The following is a 16,050-nucleotide window of genomic DNA, read 5'->3' as shown; positions in this document are numbered from 1 at the left end:
AAAATAAACATTAGATTTTAACTACTTTGAAATTAAAGAATAATTATACACAAAGAGAAATATCTAATATTGTTTCTATATATAGAGAACTTCAAAAGTAGCTTTCTTTGTTTTAAATTCCAGCAATGTGCTACATTGTTACTAAAATCATGACTGCAGTCGATAGAAAAGCAAATGATTTTCCTAATACTACGAAGTACAGTAAGCGAATGGTGTTTTTAATATATGGGTACAACATGAACAATGAAAGAAAAACAAATTATACAGTTATTACGGATACACAGAATAAATGGGATAATGATCTTCAAGAAGAGTAAATAATTTCGGTGATGGTAGAAAGATGGCACCGAAAGACAATAAGCCGGTAATTTTAAATGACAAATAAACAAAATAAACTTTACTGTTATTTTTGAAGCAGGTGTTATATATTAAACTACCTTAATTAACACACACACAATTAGTGACATTTTGGAAAGTTATGTCACATAACTTAAAAGAAGTATTTCAATCAGAATTTTAACGTAAGAAACGTTTCTTATTTTAAGTTCTTTACCTAGGTACTCTCATGCATGAGAGGTGACAGCTTAGCCCAACGTACGAGGGTTTATCCTGAAATATTACCAGGTCACTTTCAACGAAATGACAACAATATTTCACCGAGGAAAAGAACATGCATAGCTGACTTGATTCCACCCCGACTTAAATACAGCAAGCCAAAGCATATCTAATGCCGTTTTTCCAAGATGGAGTCGTCCGCTTTTTCCCAAAATGGCGTTCCAATTCAAAGAGAGGGAAAGGGGTAGGAGATTCTTTGGGCGTGGTGAGCGGTCATATCAAAGAATGTCTATGCAACAACAATACATATTTTTTGGTTATATCAAGGAGGTTAGAATAGAAGGCGGGAAGGTTCAACTCAAACGGTGAGGCTTGGCGGCCATGTTCCTGTTATCGCTGTGACTTGTGCAAGGAAGTCTGTAATTGGAATAATTTTTTTTTTCTTTTCTTTTTGAAGCATGTCATCTTGTGTTGTATATGGATGCACAAAAAGATTTTTGAAAAAGATTCCTGGGATTACTTTTCACGCGTAAGTATTGATTTTCTTTTTTTTTATGTAATTTGATAACTATGGTAAAAAAATATCACAATGTCATGTTGTTTTTTTTTCCAGATGTAAAAAAGGGACTTAATAATAATCAAAATATGTTAAATACATTTTAATGTTTCTGTTTATAGCTGGAATCTTTGTTCCTTAACACACAATGATGTATGCTAGGATTTAAACTGTATAATTCTAACGTTTTAGGTAATTCGTTTGATAATTTTCATGAAAAATTAGACACCAATTGTTACTATTTTTATGGTTTTTAAAGGTATTAAATAAAGTAATGCTTTTCTTTATGTATTAATTATTATTCAATTTAAAATTTTTGAACTGTTAAGAATATAATTTGTGCATTTGATCAAGATAAACTAACTTTTCTGTTGTTAAAATGTTTTTGCATAAATTTAAAAATTTGTGGGCAGTATAGCAATAAAAGTAAGTAAAATATTTACACAACTGAACATGTGTAAAGATGTATCCAAAAGTATAGGTATATTTCTCTAATTTAGCTTAATTCAAGGCAATTTCTTTCAGATTCTTAAATATGAAACGCGTATAAACTGAAATCACATAATTCACATGAATCTGTTTTATTTTATTAATATTTATATTCTTGTTGTTATAAGATTGTTAGTTGTGAAAAGAGTTTAAAACTTTCATTTTAAAAAAATGCAACCTGTGACTATTTTTTTAGATAATTATCTGCTATTAATTTCAGGTTAAATATATTTTAAATGATTCTTTAAAATTTTACAATACTGTGAATAAATCAGAAATATCACTTCTTAAAGGAAAAACTGGAAAGTACACCCAACAGGTTGCTAATAAAACCTAAAAAAATTCTATTTTTAAAGGCTGTAATGTTATGCACATGCATTTAGATTTCGAACTATTTCTTAATGATTTTCTGTACGTAGTAAATTACGGGTATTATCATCTTTATAAGATATCATATATAAAATATGTAAAATTTCATTATAAATTTTACATATATTTAGTGGAAAATACATGCACGGAACAGCTTAAAAACACGTACTTTTCACTGACGTAATGCAATGTTTTGAAGTTACAAACATGGACGCCGCTTGTTCGGTGAAGTTTCATTTCCCGATAGTGGAGGAAACTGCGAACCCTCCTCCTTATATTCTAACCTCCTTGGGTCATATCCGTTCTCCAAGGTGATGTCGTCCTCTTTTCTCAAAATGGCGTCCCAATTCAAAGAGAGATAGTGACCATTTTTCAGTCTTTTCCAAGATGGGGAAAGAAGAAAACCTAGGATGGAATAATACGAGAGAGATAGAGAGAAAAAACGCCATCTTGTCATTTTCTGATAGGGTACCGGTAATCGAATACTTTTGTGACCGCCTGTACAGGAAATTGAGGAACACGTGTTAAGAAGAAACGTTCGTTGACAAAACGTCAGATGCGCCGAGAATCTCAAATCCTTCCAGTGCCCTCAAACAGGTAAAGAATTTCCTGCGAAATGTGTCCTCTGTGGAGGAGGACATGCATCTTGCAGTAAGGAATGCCCCAAAAGACCAGGAAATATAGATATTGAAAAAATTAATGAAGAAACAACAAACAATTCCCCAAATATGCAAAATCACCAGACTCACTCTACTCTCAGCCAATCACGTAATCAAGGATCAAGGAAGTTAATTTACGAAGTGCGCTAGGCTAGGCCTTTAACTCCGCATCATCAGAGATAGAATAATTACATCAAAAGAGGGGTTCATCTAATAAGGGAAAATTTTGAAGCCTAATTATAAAAATAAAAGCTTTTCAGATAATGCCTTCCGCATGAGAAAAAAGGAAAACTCTTAGAAAGTCTTTAACTTAAATTTTGTGTTTAAAAAGGGCCAGGAATAAATTTTGAGAGAGGAGTCAACATTCAAAAAGTTTTGAAAAGAATAAAAAGGTGCAATACATTTCCTTGATTCTTGATATCAACAGCAAAATAAAATCCTTAGGACAATCCGGAGAGTTGGGCAAAAAGGGCTGGGGGCGGAACCCGTTGGGCGGGTTCTGGTAACAGTTCAGTGTGATACACTGAAGCAGGAGAAGAAAATTATTGGTCGCTATTTAGTGCGACGTTAAAAGGTCCCCTTAGGGGGTCGAAAGGAACCCGTTTAGCGGGTGGAAAAGAAGCTTTTAAGAAGCTATTGAGAAATTAAGTGCAGTCGCGTGCGGCTGCGGAGATAAGTTGTCCCTTGTTAAAGAAACGTTAGAAGACTCTTCTTAAAGAACAGGGTTCCCCCGGTCAATGCCCTTACGCATTCTTAACGCGGGGGCGGTTGGGGTTTAGGAACGAGAGGAAAGCATCCACTTGGGCGTCTGTATTCCAATACCGACGCCGTTTAAAAGGTAGTTGAGCATAATCAGCTTGTAAGATTGCTCTGGGTCGCTTTTTAGAAGAGGCAACCGCAGGATCATATTACGGCAGGGTATGTAATACTGGATTTCCAACAAGATGGATGTTTTTGAAATATCTTTCCGAAAGTCGCTGTATACAGCGACTTTCGAAGGAAGCGATTAATGGGCATAATTTTGAGGTCGTTATGAATGCCACCGTTCCTTATGAACCATGGAGCGTTTAATATCTGCCGTAAAAATTTTGATTGAAAAATTTGGACGTGTTTACGGTTAGTCAGAGCAGCTGAGCCCCAGATGGGACTCGCGTAAGTGAGAATAGGCCTTATGATAGATTTCTAAAGCAAGATCTTGTTATCAAGTGACAGGTCGCTATTTTTAGCGAAAAAGGGGCGCAGGTTGGCTTTGACAGCTTCCGCATGCGCAATAATTTTTTGAATTAGAAGTTGCCAAGTTAGTTTTGAGTCTAGTAAAACACCAAGGTATTTGTAAGTAGTAACCCAGGGAATAGGTTCACCGAAGAAAATTAGATTATCTAAACGAGGGATGTTTCTTCGGATGAATAAAGTGGCAGCAAATTTAGCGACATTAATTTTGATTTTATACAGTCCGAGCCAGAGTTCTAAGGCTGAAAGGTAACTCTGTAATGTAGAGATTACCGTGGTGATGTTGTTATGTTGAGTTAGGATGGCCGTATCGTCTGCATATAAAGCTAAATCGATACTAGGTGCCTTAGGCACGGCGTTGATATAGATATTGAAGAGCAGAGGTGAGACAAGACTGCCCTGAGGACATCCAGCATGGATCGGGCGGGGAGCGGAGAGTTCGTGGTTAACTCGTACGCGGAAGCTTCGTCCGGCTAAGTACGAGCTAATAATTTTAATGATGTGAGCCGGAAATCCAAGTCGCATGGGCTTGTAAATAAGTCCGTCATGCCGAACCCTGTCAAAGGCTTTAGCTATGTCACGTATTAAGAAGAAACTTTCGTTGACAAAACGTCAGATGCACCGAGAATCTCAAATCCTTCCAGTGCCATCAAACAGGTAAAGAATTTCCTGCGGAATGTGTTCTCTGTGGAGGAGGACATGCATTTTGTAGTAAGGAATGCCCCAAAAGACGAGGAAATATAGATATTGAAAAAATTAATGAAGATACACCAAAAAATTCCCCAAATATGCAAAATCAACAGACTCACTCTACTCTCAGCCAATCACGTAATTTGGGCACTGCCCCGTACAACCAATCATATGGGGTGATTACCAAGAGCAATCCAAACACGGTTAACGACAGGAAATTCCTCAAGAAATCTATGAATAAGAAATCTATAATAACGATAAAGAAGACCAATCCTCCAAAAATAAACGAAAATCAGTAAACAGAGACATAGAAAAACAATCCTTTGAAGAATTCACCGAGTTTATTACTGAAATTTACCAAATTTACCAGCAATACAAGCAGGCTGCTAACCCCGAATCCAGGCTCAAGATTGCAATGTCGCGCACTAAAGATATTCATCCAGAACGGGCATGAATAATTACCGCAGTGGCTAATTGCACCGAAGGTGCTAATTAGCAGGGTGTCTCTCGTAGAGTGAGGACGTGCGACAATGAGCTCCCCACAAGCCACCTGCAGCGAAGCGACGCCGGAAATCATGGCCGGCAACCCCACCGATACCAGCGCCGAGATGGACACGACCGTCCCTGTCTCCGACTCCGATCCAGTTCAAGAAGTGAATCCGGATGATTTACTTATCCAGATTAAGCAGCTCTACCTACTCAAGGCTAGATTTACAGACTTGGAGCAGAATTTGTCCAGGGCTCGAAGATCTACTCCTCTTGCAAGCTTCGACCTCAAGTGTGTTCAGCAGGAATCAAAGGTAACACTTTTTAACCTTACCACTCTTGCCAAACGACTTAATCTGCCTTTATTTGCGATTCCCCCAACTGAAGATAAATGCATAAAAAAATTATTAAAATCGGCCAAAGAATTATCTAACGATGTTATCTCTGAAAAAAAATAATGTTAATTCGGATAAAATTCAAAATTCAGAAAAAAATCAATCCAATAGCCAAATCCTAAAACCTGCAAAGTTAAATGCAGAAAAAATCCTCCATAGTGCCAAAAAAATTCAAAAATTATCTTTAAATTCGCGAGATACTAACGATTTTCCTAAAAATAAGAAAATTAGAAAAGTTGACGATGAGGGGTTTCAGCGGACTCCTCGCCATCTTGTCGCACGTGGTGCGCCGAATTCCCCTTCCAAACCAGATTCAAACAATAGCCTTCCTCCATTTTGGAGTGAACAACCAGAGGAGGAATTAGCAGGGTGTCTCTCGTAGAGTGAGGACGTGCGAACAATGAGCTCCCCACAAGCCACCTGCAGCGACGCGACGCCGGATTTCATGGCCGGCAACCCCTCCGAAGCAAGCGCCGAGATGGACACGACCGTCCCTGTCTCCGACTCCGATCCAGCTCCAGAAGTAAATCCGGACGATCTACTTATTCAGATTAAGCAGCTCTACCTACTCAAGGCTAGATTTACGGACTTGGAGCAGAATTTGTCAAGAGCAAGGAGATCAACACCGCTTGCAAGCTTCGACCTCAAGTGCGTGCAACAAGAATTAAAGGTAACGCTTTTTAATCTTACCACTCTTGCTAAACGCATTAATCTGCCTCTCTTTGCCATTCCCCCAACTGAGGATGAATGCATCCAAAAATTACTAAAATCGGCCAAAGAAATATCTAACGATGTTATCTCGGGAAAAAATAATGCTAATTCTGATAAAACTCAAAATTTAGATAAAAATCAATCCAATAGCCCAATCCTAAAACCTGCAAAGTTAAATGCAGAAAAAATCCTCCATAGTGCCAAAAAAATTCAAAAATTATCGTTAAATTCGCGAGATACTAATGATTTTCCTAAAAATAAGAAAATTAGAAAAGTTGACGATGAGGGGTTTCAACGGCCTCCTCGCCATCTTGTTGCACGAGGTGCGCCGAATTCCCCTTCCAAACCGGATTCAAACAATAGCCTGCCTCCATTTTGGAGTGAACAACCAGAGGAGGAATTGCCTCCCACCCAACCTGCGGTTAGGGTGGAAGAGAAAAGTGATCTTGCGGGGCAACCCGGCGACGGTACTTCCCCCCCCCTACTGAAAGCTCTAAGAATTCAAAGAGAAAAATCCCATTCTTCTTTGTAGAGCCCAAAGATTTTGAATTTCTGACGTCTTTGGTACAAGCTACTGTGTCTACGGCCATCTGTAGGATGAAGGGCAAGTACCTGCGTATAGAAATGCAGACGGAAGATGATTACCGTTCGGTGGCCCAAATTTTAAATAATCAGAGCGCCGAATACAAATCGTTCAATCTGAAGCAGGATCGGCCCGTAAAGGCCATATTACGCGGCTTGCCTAACACTGCAAAAGCGGATAAAATTAAATCAGAACTGCAGATCTTGGGTTACTCAGTCATATCTGTAACCCAACTCCGTAGGCACAGGTCCCGCTATCCAATGCCATTATTTTTAGTCCAATTAAATCCTGCTTTAAATGTCTATGACATATTTGAAGAAACCACAATGTTCGGCATTCAGATTAAATTTGAGAAACATATTGGGAAGAAGGGGCCGAGCCAGTGTTGGCGCTGCCAAGGCTTCTTCCATAGTTCCGCAGTGTGCACACTGCCAATCCGGTGTCTGAGGTGCGCCGGCCCGCATTACGCGTACCAATGCACCAAAGACGCGGAGGAAGCCAACACCTGCGCGAACTGCCTTGGGCGGCACGCAGCCAACTGGTTTCACTGTCCCCGAAACCCAGCCAATAAAAATAACCCCCCCTATTAGATCGGATAGCGGGATTTCAAAATTTGTACCGGCTCCGGTAAAAGCTCCACTTAGCAGCACGGATCCCTCATTTAGTGAAGTCGTTTCCGGACGGAAAAATCCCGGACTACCATCATTTACTAAGGAACCGAAGCAAGCTCCTGCGATGAAGCAAGCCACGAAGCAAGCGCCGAAGCAGAGTCCTCTCCTCCAGCCAACTCCACCGGCCCAGGCTCCAGCCCCGACTGTAGATGATGGAAGTTGCACAGATACCCTCCTGAGCGTCTTCCAAATCGCCTCGGAATTCGGTATAGAACACAAGATCCTCCTCGAGGCTTTTAGAAATGCTCTCGCTAGGCTCCGAAATGTCTCCACGGGGCCTGAGAGAGCATTTTATATTTATGACGCATACTGTGGCCTCTTAAACTAAAGGCCTCAAGTTCAACTGTGCAACTAGTGAAGATACTCTCCTGATCTCCTACTGGAATGCCAATGGAATCAAGAAGAAGGTTCACGAAGTCCGGGATTTTATTAATGAGCATCACATGGACCTCTTCCTCGTTCAGGAGACACATCTGGTTGAGGGACTTAGCGCGAACATCGCGAATTATTTCTGCTACCGAAATGACAGAGAGGTATGCATCAGTGACACTGTTCGTGCTAGTGGCGGTACTAGCATATATGTAAAACGCTCCCTTAAGCATTCTAGGATACCCACGCCACCACTGGAGGGCTTAGAAGCGACTATAGTACAAATTCATATTCCAAATTGTCCCCCAATAGCAGTAGCGTCCTGCTATATGCCTCCGAGACAGGGACCCGCATTTATCTCTGATCTCAGAAAATTAAGTGGTGTTGCAAATAACCTGATTATCGCAGGAGATTTAAATGCCCGTCATAGAAGTTGGGATTGTGTCACTGCCAACAACTATGGCGATAAACTCAAAATTTGGGCTCAGGACGCCCGTATCCAAATTATTGCGCCAAACACACCTACCCATTACCAGTTTCCTGGGGGGTTAGGTGCTCCTTCCATTATTGATTTGGCCTTATTTAAAAATATTCCAGTAGATTATTCGATCGAAGTGATTCCGGAATTGTCCTCTGACCATTATCCGGTTCACCTCACCCTTAAAACATCCAAAATTAACCAAAATTTACCGGCGCAAGTCTCCACAAATTGGGACAACTTTCGGTATGTCTTGGAAAATGGTATTCTCCCCCCTATCAAAATTCACGATAATCAGGAGGTTGACTTAGCCATTGACAGGCTCAACCAAACCCTAGGAAGCGCATTTACAGCTGCTTCCAAACCCAAATTCAGGCAAAATTATTATACATTACCTGATCACATTAAAAATAAAATCAAAATTAAAAACCGCCTTCGCAGAGACTGGCAAAATACACGTTTGGAAAACTTTCGAGTGCAACTGCGAAGGATCCAGAATGAGATCAAGTCTGACATTAAGAAATACACAGACGAAAAATACGCAAACTATCTTAAGTCCTTAAAGACTTCTGATAATAGCCTCTGGGTTGCTAGCGCACGGCTTCGCAAACCAAAACACGACATTCCCCCCCTAATGGGCACGGTCAACGACCGGATGGCATTAACAGACACCGAAAAGGCTGAACGCATAGCAGACAGCCTTCAAACACAATTTTGACCTAACACTGGGCTCATGTTCGATTCCTGTGCAGAGCACACTCATGAAGTCCAACACCAAGTTGAAGAATTTCTCTCCTCAGATACAAATTCTGAGGAACCCATCACCACAACAATGACTGAGATTTCAGCTTTTGTCAAAAATCTCACCCCTGCAAAAGCACCTGGCCTGGATAGGATTTCTAATCGCATGATTAAAAATTTACCAGTAAAATTCATATTTTACCTAGCAGTTTTGATAAATTCAATGCTAAGGCTAAAATATTATCCTCATAGCTGGAAGAATGCATTAGTCATTCCTATTCTAAAACCTGGAATGGACCCAAAGGTCCCTCAAAATTATAGGCCGATCAGCCTTCTGTCTTCACTTAGCAAAATTTACGAAGCTATACTGCTTAGATACCTGAATGATTTCTGCCGAAACCGAAACATTATTATTCCTCAGCAATTCGGATTTCGTGCTAAACACTCAACTCAGGCCCAGCTACTGAGGGTAGTTGAAATCATTCATACAGGATCTCGCAGTGGAAAGCCTACAGCTATTGTTTACTTAGACGTAGCAAAGGCTTTCGACAGATGTTGGCATATCGGAATTTTATTCAAGCTCATGCGACTTGAAATCTCGGCTAATTTTGTGCACATAATGCACTCTTACCTCACTAATCGTACCTTTTCTGTTAAAGTTAAATATTCTGTCTCTTCTCCTCGCCCTATCCTGGCTGGGGTGCCTCAGGGAGGAATTCTTAGCGCTACGCTCTTCAACTTGTATGTAAATGACATACCACAAACACCAAGTGGTGTCGATCTAGCACTCTATGCAGACGACACAGCCATCATTTCACAGCACTCAACATTACACGCCACTCTCAATCACCTACAGCTGTATTTAACAGACTTGGAGTCCTGGCTCGTTACCTGGAAAATCAAAATTAATGTCGCAAAAAGTGCCGCCACAGTTTTCTTATCCAGAAAGAGGAATGTCCATAGTCAACTCCCTCCACTCAGATTATTTGAAGAAAATGTACCCTGGGTGGAATCCTACAAATATCTGGGAGTATATCTAGATGCGAAGCTGCTCTGGAATACCCACATCAATTATGCCATATCCAATGCTCGTACTACAAGAACTCAACTGATGTCCCTTCTCAAAAGAACCAGCAACCTCTCTCTCAATAACAAGATCCTCCTGTACAAAAGCACCATCCTCCCGATCCTGACCTACGCAGCTGTCGTCTGGTCGACTGCCGCCAATAGCCACCTGAAGAAAATTCAAGTATTCCAGAGCGTCACGCTTCGTATTCTGACAAATGCTCATTATTTCGTCCGTAATGAAGTGCTTCATAACGATCTCAAAATTCTTCCCCTTGACGCCTTTTTCAGGCAAAATTCGGCCAAATTCTTTAATAGATTAACACAGATCGAAAACCCAGTCTTGCATTCACTTCCTGCGTATGATCCAGCTGAGCCCAGCTCAGCTAAGCGACCTAGGAGCGTTCTTGATAGAACTTATAACATCTTTCCTAGGAAGCCAAAGCGGAGGTGTCTGCTTGACTAGGAATTCTTTCTAAAAATTTTTAAATTAACAAGCACTTCACGGGCCTAACCCAGCGACCCTTAACTATTTCTATACTTCCACATGCCCGCCGGACCTAATTCGGCCTCGTTTCTCGGTTTTATATCCGTGCTGCAATAGGTAACATGCTCCTCCACTTGCCAAGACCTCATCTTTTCCTAAAACACGGTCCAGACAATTAAAAGTCAGAATCACAATAGCTTTAACGTTTCTTTATTATTTTATCATTTAACTTACTATTTACCTTAAACTATTTAATTATTAAAATTTAAATTAGTATTCAATTCATTCAAATCTAACTCCCCCATATGCTACTCCAAACACTTTTATATATGAATTTTTGATTCCAGCAAACTGCACAAATGTACAAGCTTGCATATCTTCAGTCATCATCTGCAATCAGGTAATTCAGATTAATCCTGTCTCTATTTTTATTTCTTTTCCCCTTTTTTAATCCACTTTTCCTCGCTGCCTTCCCTTTAACTATCTTAAAACTTCTCCGTCTTTTCTACAGTTAACTTTCTTCACGGTTCCTTCCGCTTCAAAAGTTGCTCCTATTCTTCTCTCGCCACGGGCGGTAGGAGAACTTTTTCGCCTCTTGAATCCTTTTCCCCTCTTCATTTCGCTCCACCATCCCTTGCTCCGAGCTTTAGTCGCAAGACTCTCTCCCCCCCCAGCCCATCCCCAAGGCATTAGCAATTACTGCGGTTTTCCGTATTACCTAATATACCTTTCCCAAGCCCTGGAAAATTCTGTTTCCCGGCTGACTGTCTTTCAATCTTTCCGATTCCATTAATGCAATGCATTCAGGAATTCGCCTTCAATCATCACCTCTCTCTCTTTCAATCTGGTAAAACAGGTTGAAAGTAGAAAGAATTTTTTCGTCCTTAGTGTGGACTCCTAATTCACTTCTTTCCCCGTAAACCCTTAATGGTCTCCTTCATTACCCTTCAGCCAGTGCTTTGTCTTAATCACCTCAGTTTTCCTTAACGAAGTTGTGGAGGTAATTGCATTAAGTTGCAAAGGTACTCCGGAAAATATCGCCTTTCGCCTTGGGCCAGAGGAGGAATTGCCTCCCACCCAACCTGCGGTTAGGGTGGAAGAGAAAAGTGATCTCGCGGAGCAACCTGGCGACGGTACTTCCCCCCCTACTGAAAGCTCTAAGAATTCAAAGAGAAAAATCCCATTCTTCTTTGTAGAGCCCAAAGATTTTGAATTTCTGACGTCTTTAGTACAAGCTACTGTGCCTACGGCCATCTGTAGGATGAAGGGCAAGTACCTGCGTATAGAAATGCAGACGGAAGATGATTACCGTTCGGTGGCCCAAATTTTAAATAATCAGGGCGCCGAATACAAATCGTTCAATCTGAAACAGGATCGGCCCGTAAAGGCCATATTACGCGGCTTGCCCAACACCGCAAAAGCGGATAAAATTAAATCAGAACTGCAAATCTTGGGTTACTCAGTCATATCTGTAACCCAACTCCGTAGGCACAGGTCCCGCTATCCAATGCCATTATTTCTAGTACAATTAAATCCTGCTTTAAACGTCTATGACATATTTGAAGAAACCACAATGTTCGGAATTGAAATAAAATTTGAGAAACATATTGGGAAGAAGGGGCCGAGCCAGTGTTGGCGCTGCCAAGGCTTCTTCCATAGTTCCGCAGTGTGCACACTGCCAATCCGGTGTCTGAGGTGCGCCGGCCCGCATTACGCGTACCAATGCACCAAAGACCCGGAGGAAGCCAACACCTGCGCGAACTGCCTCGGGCGGCACGCAGCCAACTGGTTTCACTGTCCCCGAAACCCAGCAAATAAAAATAAACCCCCCCCTATTAGATCGGATAGCGGGATTTCAAAATTTGTACCGGCTCCGGTAAAAGCTCCACTTAGCAGCACGGATCCCTCATTTAGTGACGTCGTTTCCGGACGGAAAAATCCCGGACTACCATCATCTACTAAGGAACCGAAGCAAGCTCCTGCGATGAAGCAAGCCACGAAGCAAGCGCCGAAGCAGAGTCCTCTCCTCCAGCCAACTCCACCGGCCCAGGCTCCAGCCCCGACTGTAGATGATGGAAGTTGCACAGATACCCTCCTGAGCGTCTTCCAAATCGCCTCGGAATTCGGTATAGAACACAAGATCCTCCTCGAGGCTTTTAGAAATGCTCTCGCTAGGCTCCGAAATGTCTCCACGGGGCCTGAGAGAGCATTTTATATTTATGACGCATACTGTGGCCTCTTAAACTAAAGGCCTCAAGTTCAACTGTGCAACTAGTGAAGATACTCTCCTGATCTCCTACTGGAATGCCAATGGAATCAAGAAGAAGGTTCACGAAGTCCGGGATTTTATTAATGAGCATCACATGGACCTCTTCCTCGTTCAGGAGACACATCTGGTTGAGGGACTTAGCGCGAACATCGCGAATTATTTCTGCTACCGAAATGACAGAGAGGTATGCATCAGTGACACTGTTCGTGCTAGTGGCGGTACTAGCATATATGTAAAACGCTCCCTTAAGCATTCTAGGATACCCACGCCACCACTGGAGGGCTTAGAAGCGACTATAGTACAAACTCATATTCCAAATTGTCCCCCAATAGCAGTAGCGTCCTGCTATATGCCTCCGAGACAGGGACCCGCATTTATCTCTGATCTCAGAAAATTAAGTGGTGTTGCAAATAACCTGATTATCGCAGGAGATTTAAATGCCCGTCATAGAAGTTGGGATTGTGTCACTGCCAACAACTATGGCGATAAACTCAAAATTTGGGCTCAGGACGCCCGTATCCAAATTATTGCGCCAAACACACCTACCCATTACCAGTTTCCTGGGGGGTTAGGTGGTCCTTCCATTATTGATTTGGCCTTATTTAAAAATATTCCAGTAGATTATTCGATCGAAGTGATTCCGGAATTGTCCTCTGACCATTATCCGGTTCACCTCACCCTTAAAACATCCAAAATTAACCAAAATTTACCGGCGCAAGTCTCCACAAATTGGGACAACTTTCGGTATGTCTTGGAAAATGGTATTCTCCCCCCTATCAAAATTCACGATAATCAGGAGGTTGATTTAGCCATTGACAGGCTCAACCAAACCCTAGGAAGCGCATTTACAGCTGCTTCCAAACCCAAATTCAGGCAAAATTATTATAAATTACCTGATCACATTAAAGATAAAATCAAAATTAAAAACCGCCTACGCAGAGACTGCCAAAATACACGTTTGGAAAACTTTCGAGCGCAACTGCGAAGGATCCAGAATGAGATCAAGTCTGACATTAAGAAATACACAGACGAAAAATACGCAAACTATCTTAAGTCCTTAAAGACTTCTGATAATAGCCTCTGGGTTGCTAGCGCACGGCTTTGCAAACCAAAACACGACATTCCCCCCCTAATGGGCACGGTCAACGACCGGATGGCATTAACAGACACCGAAAAGGCTGAACGCATAGCAGACAGCCTTCAAACACAATTTTGACCTAACACTGGGCTCACGTTCGATTCCTGTGCAGAGCACACGCATGAAGTCCAACACCAAGTTGAAGAATTTCTCTCCTCAGATACAAATTCTGAGGAACCCATCACCACAACAATGACTGAGATTTCAGCTTTTGTCAAAAATCTCACCCCTGCAAAAGCACCTGGCCTGGATAGGATTTCTAATCGCATGATTAAAAATTTACCAGTAAAATTCATATTTTACCTAGCAGTTTTGATAAATTCAATGCTAAGGCTAAAATATTATCCTCATAGCTGGAAGAATACATTAGTCATTCCTATTCTAAAACCTGGAATGGACCCAAAGGTCCCTCAAAATTATAGGCCGATCAGCCTTCTGTCTTCACTTAGTAAAATTTACGAAGCTATACTGCTTAGATACCTGAATGATTTCTGCCGAAACCGAAATATTATTATTCCTGAGCAATTCGGCTTTCGTGCGAAACACTCAACTCAGGCCCAGCTACTGAGGGTAGTTGAAATCATTCATACAGGATCTCGCAGTGGAAAGCCTACAGCTATCGTTTACTTAGACGTAGCAAAGGCTTTCGACAGATGTTGGCATATCGGAATTTTATTCAAGCTCATGCGACTTGAAATCTCGGCTAATTTTGTGCACATAATGCACTCTTACCTCACTAATCGTACCTTTTCTGTTAAAGTTAAATATTCTGTCTCTTCTCCTCGCCCTATCCTGGCTGGGGTGCCTCAGGGAGGAATTCTTAGCGCTACGCTCTTCAACTTGTATGTAAATGACATACCACAAACACCAAGTGGTGTCGATCTAGCACTCTATGCAGACGACACAGCCATCATTTCACAGCACTCAACATTACACGCCACTCTCAATCACCTACAGCTGTATTTAACAGACTTGGAGTCCTGGCTCGTTACCTGGAAAATCAAAATTAATGTCGCAAAAAGTGCCGCCACAGTTTTCTTATCCAGAAAGAGGAATGTCCATAGTCAACTCCCTCCACTCAGATTATTTGAAGAAAATGTACCCTGGGTGGAATCCTACAAATATCTGGGAGTATATCTAGATGCGAAGCTGCTCTGGAATACCCACATCAATTATGCCATTTCAAAAGCAAGAACAACAAGAACCCAACTGATGTCTCTCCTCAAAAGAACAAGCAACCTCTCCCTCAATAACAAGATCCTACTGTATAAAAGTACCATCCTTCCAATCCTGACCTATGCAGCTGTCGTATGGTCAACTGCTGCCAATAGCCATCTGAAGAAAATCCAAGTATTCCAGAGCGTCACGCTTCGTATTCTGACAAATGCTCATTATTTCGTCCGTAATGAAGTGCTTCATAACGATCTCAAAATTCTTCCCCTTGACGCCTTTTTCAGGCAAAATTCGGCCAAATTCTTTAATAGATTAACACAGATCGAAAACCCAGTCTTGCATTCACTTCCTGCGTATGATCCAGCTGAGCCCAGCTCAGCTAATCGACCTAGGAGCGTTCTTGATAGAACTTATAACATCTTTCCTAGGAAGCCAAAGCGGAGGTGTCTGCTTGACTAGGAACTCTTTCAAAAATTTTTTTAAATTAACAAGCACTTCACGGGCCTAACCATCGACCCTTAACTATGTCTATACTTCCACATGCCCGCCGGACCTAATTCGGCCTCGTTTCTCGGTTTTATATCCGTGCTGCTATAGGTAACATGCTCCTCCACTTGCCAAGACCTCATCTTTTCCTAAAACACGGCCCAGACAATTAAAAGTCAGAATCACAATAGATTTAACGTTTCTATATTATCTTATCATTCAACTTAAGATACTTAATTATTCAAATTTAAATTAATATTCCAATCTTTAAAATCTAGCTCCCTCATATGCTACTCAAAACACTCTTACTATATGAATTTTTGTTCCAGCAATCTGCATATATACAAGCTTGCATATCTTCAGACATCATCTGCAATCAGGTAATTTTGTTTAATCCTGTCCCTATTTTTATTTCTTTCCCTTTTTTAATCCACCTCTCCTCTTCAATTT

At 41.3% G+C, this 16,050-nt stretch overlaps 2 long non-coding RNA genes across 4 annotated transcripts in view; one reads left to right on the top strand and one right to left on the bottom strand.

Annotated features, from left to right (window-relative positions):
* LOC146993172 (uncharacterized) overlaps window positions 1-16,050 on the top strand; it is an 880,419-nt gene that overhangs the window by 62,131 nt on the left and 802,238 nt on the right. The gene's annotated exons all lie outside the window — the stretch shown is intronic.
* The window catches only part of LOC146993178 (uncharacterized), an 880,479-nt gene that overhangs the window by 537,331 nt on the left and 327,098 nt on the right, over window positions 1-16,050 (bottom strand). The window contains exon 1 of one of the 2 annotated variants that reach the window (XR_015038640.1): window positions 554-749. The exons of the other annotated variant lie outside the window; for it this stretch is intronic. This is a non-coding gene — a long non-coding RNA (uncharacterized LOC146993178). Of the gene's footprint in view, window positions 1-553; window positions 750-16,050 lie in introns of those variants that run through there. 2 annotated transcript variants of the gene reach the window in all.

Source organism: Stegodyphus dumicola, chromosome X1, assembly GCF_044657685.1.
Source record: "Stegodyphus dumicola isolate Sdum_Otavi_A_Nest chromosome X1, ASM4465768v1".
NCBI lineage: Eukaryota > Metazoa > Arthropoda > Arachnida > Araneae > Eresidae > Stegodyphus > Stegodyphus dumicola.
The sequence above is the reverse complement of the archived record's forward strand: the minus strand, read 5'-3'. Positions and strand labels throughout refer to the sequence as shown.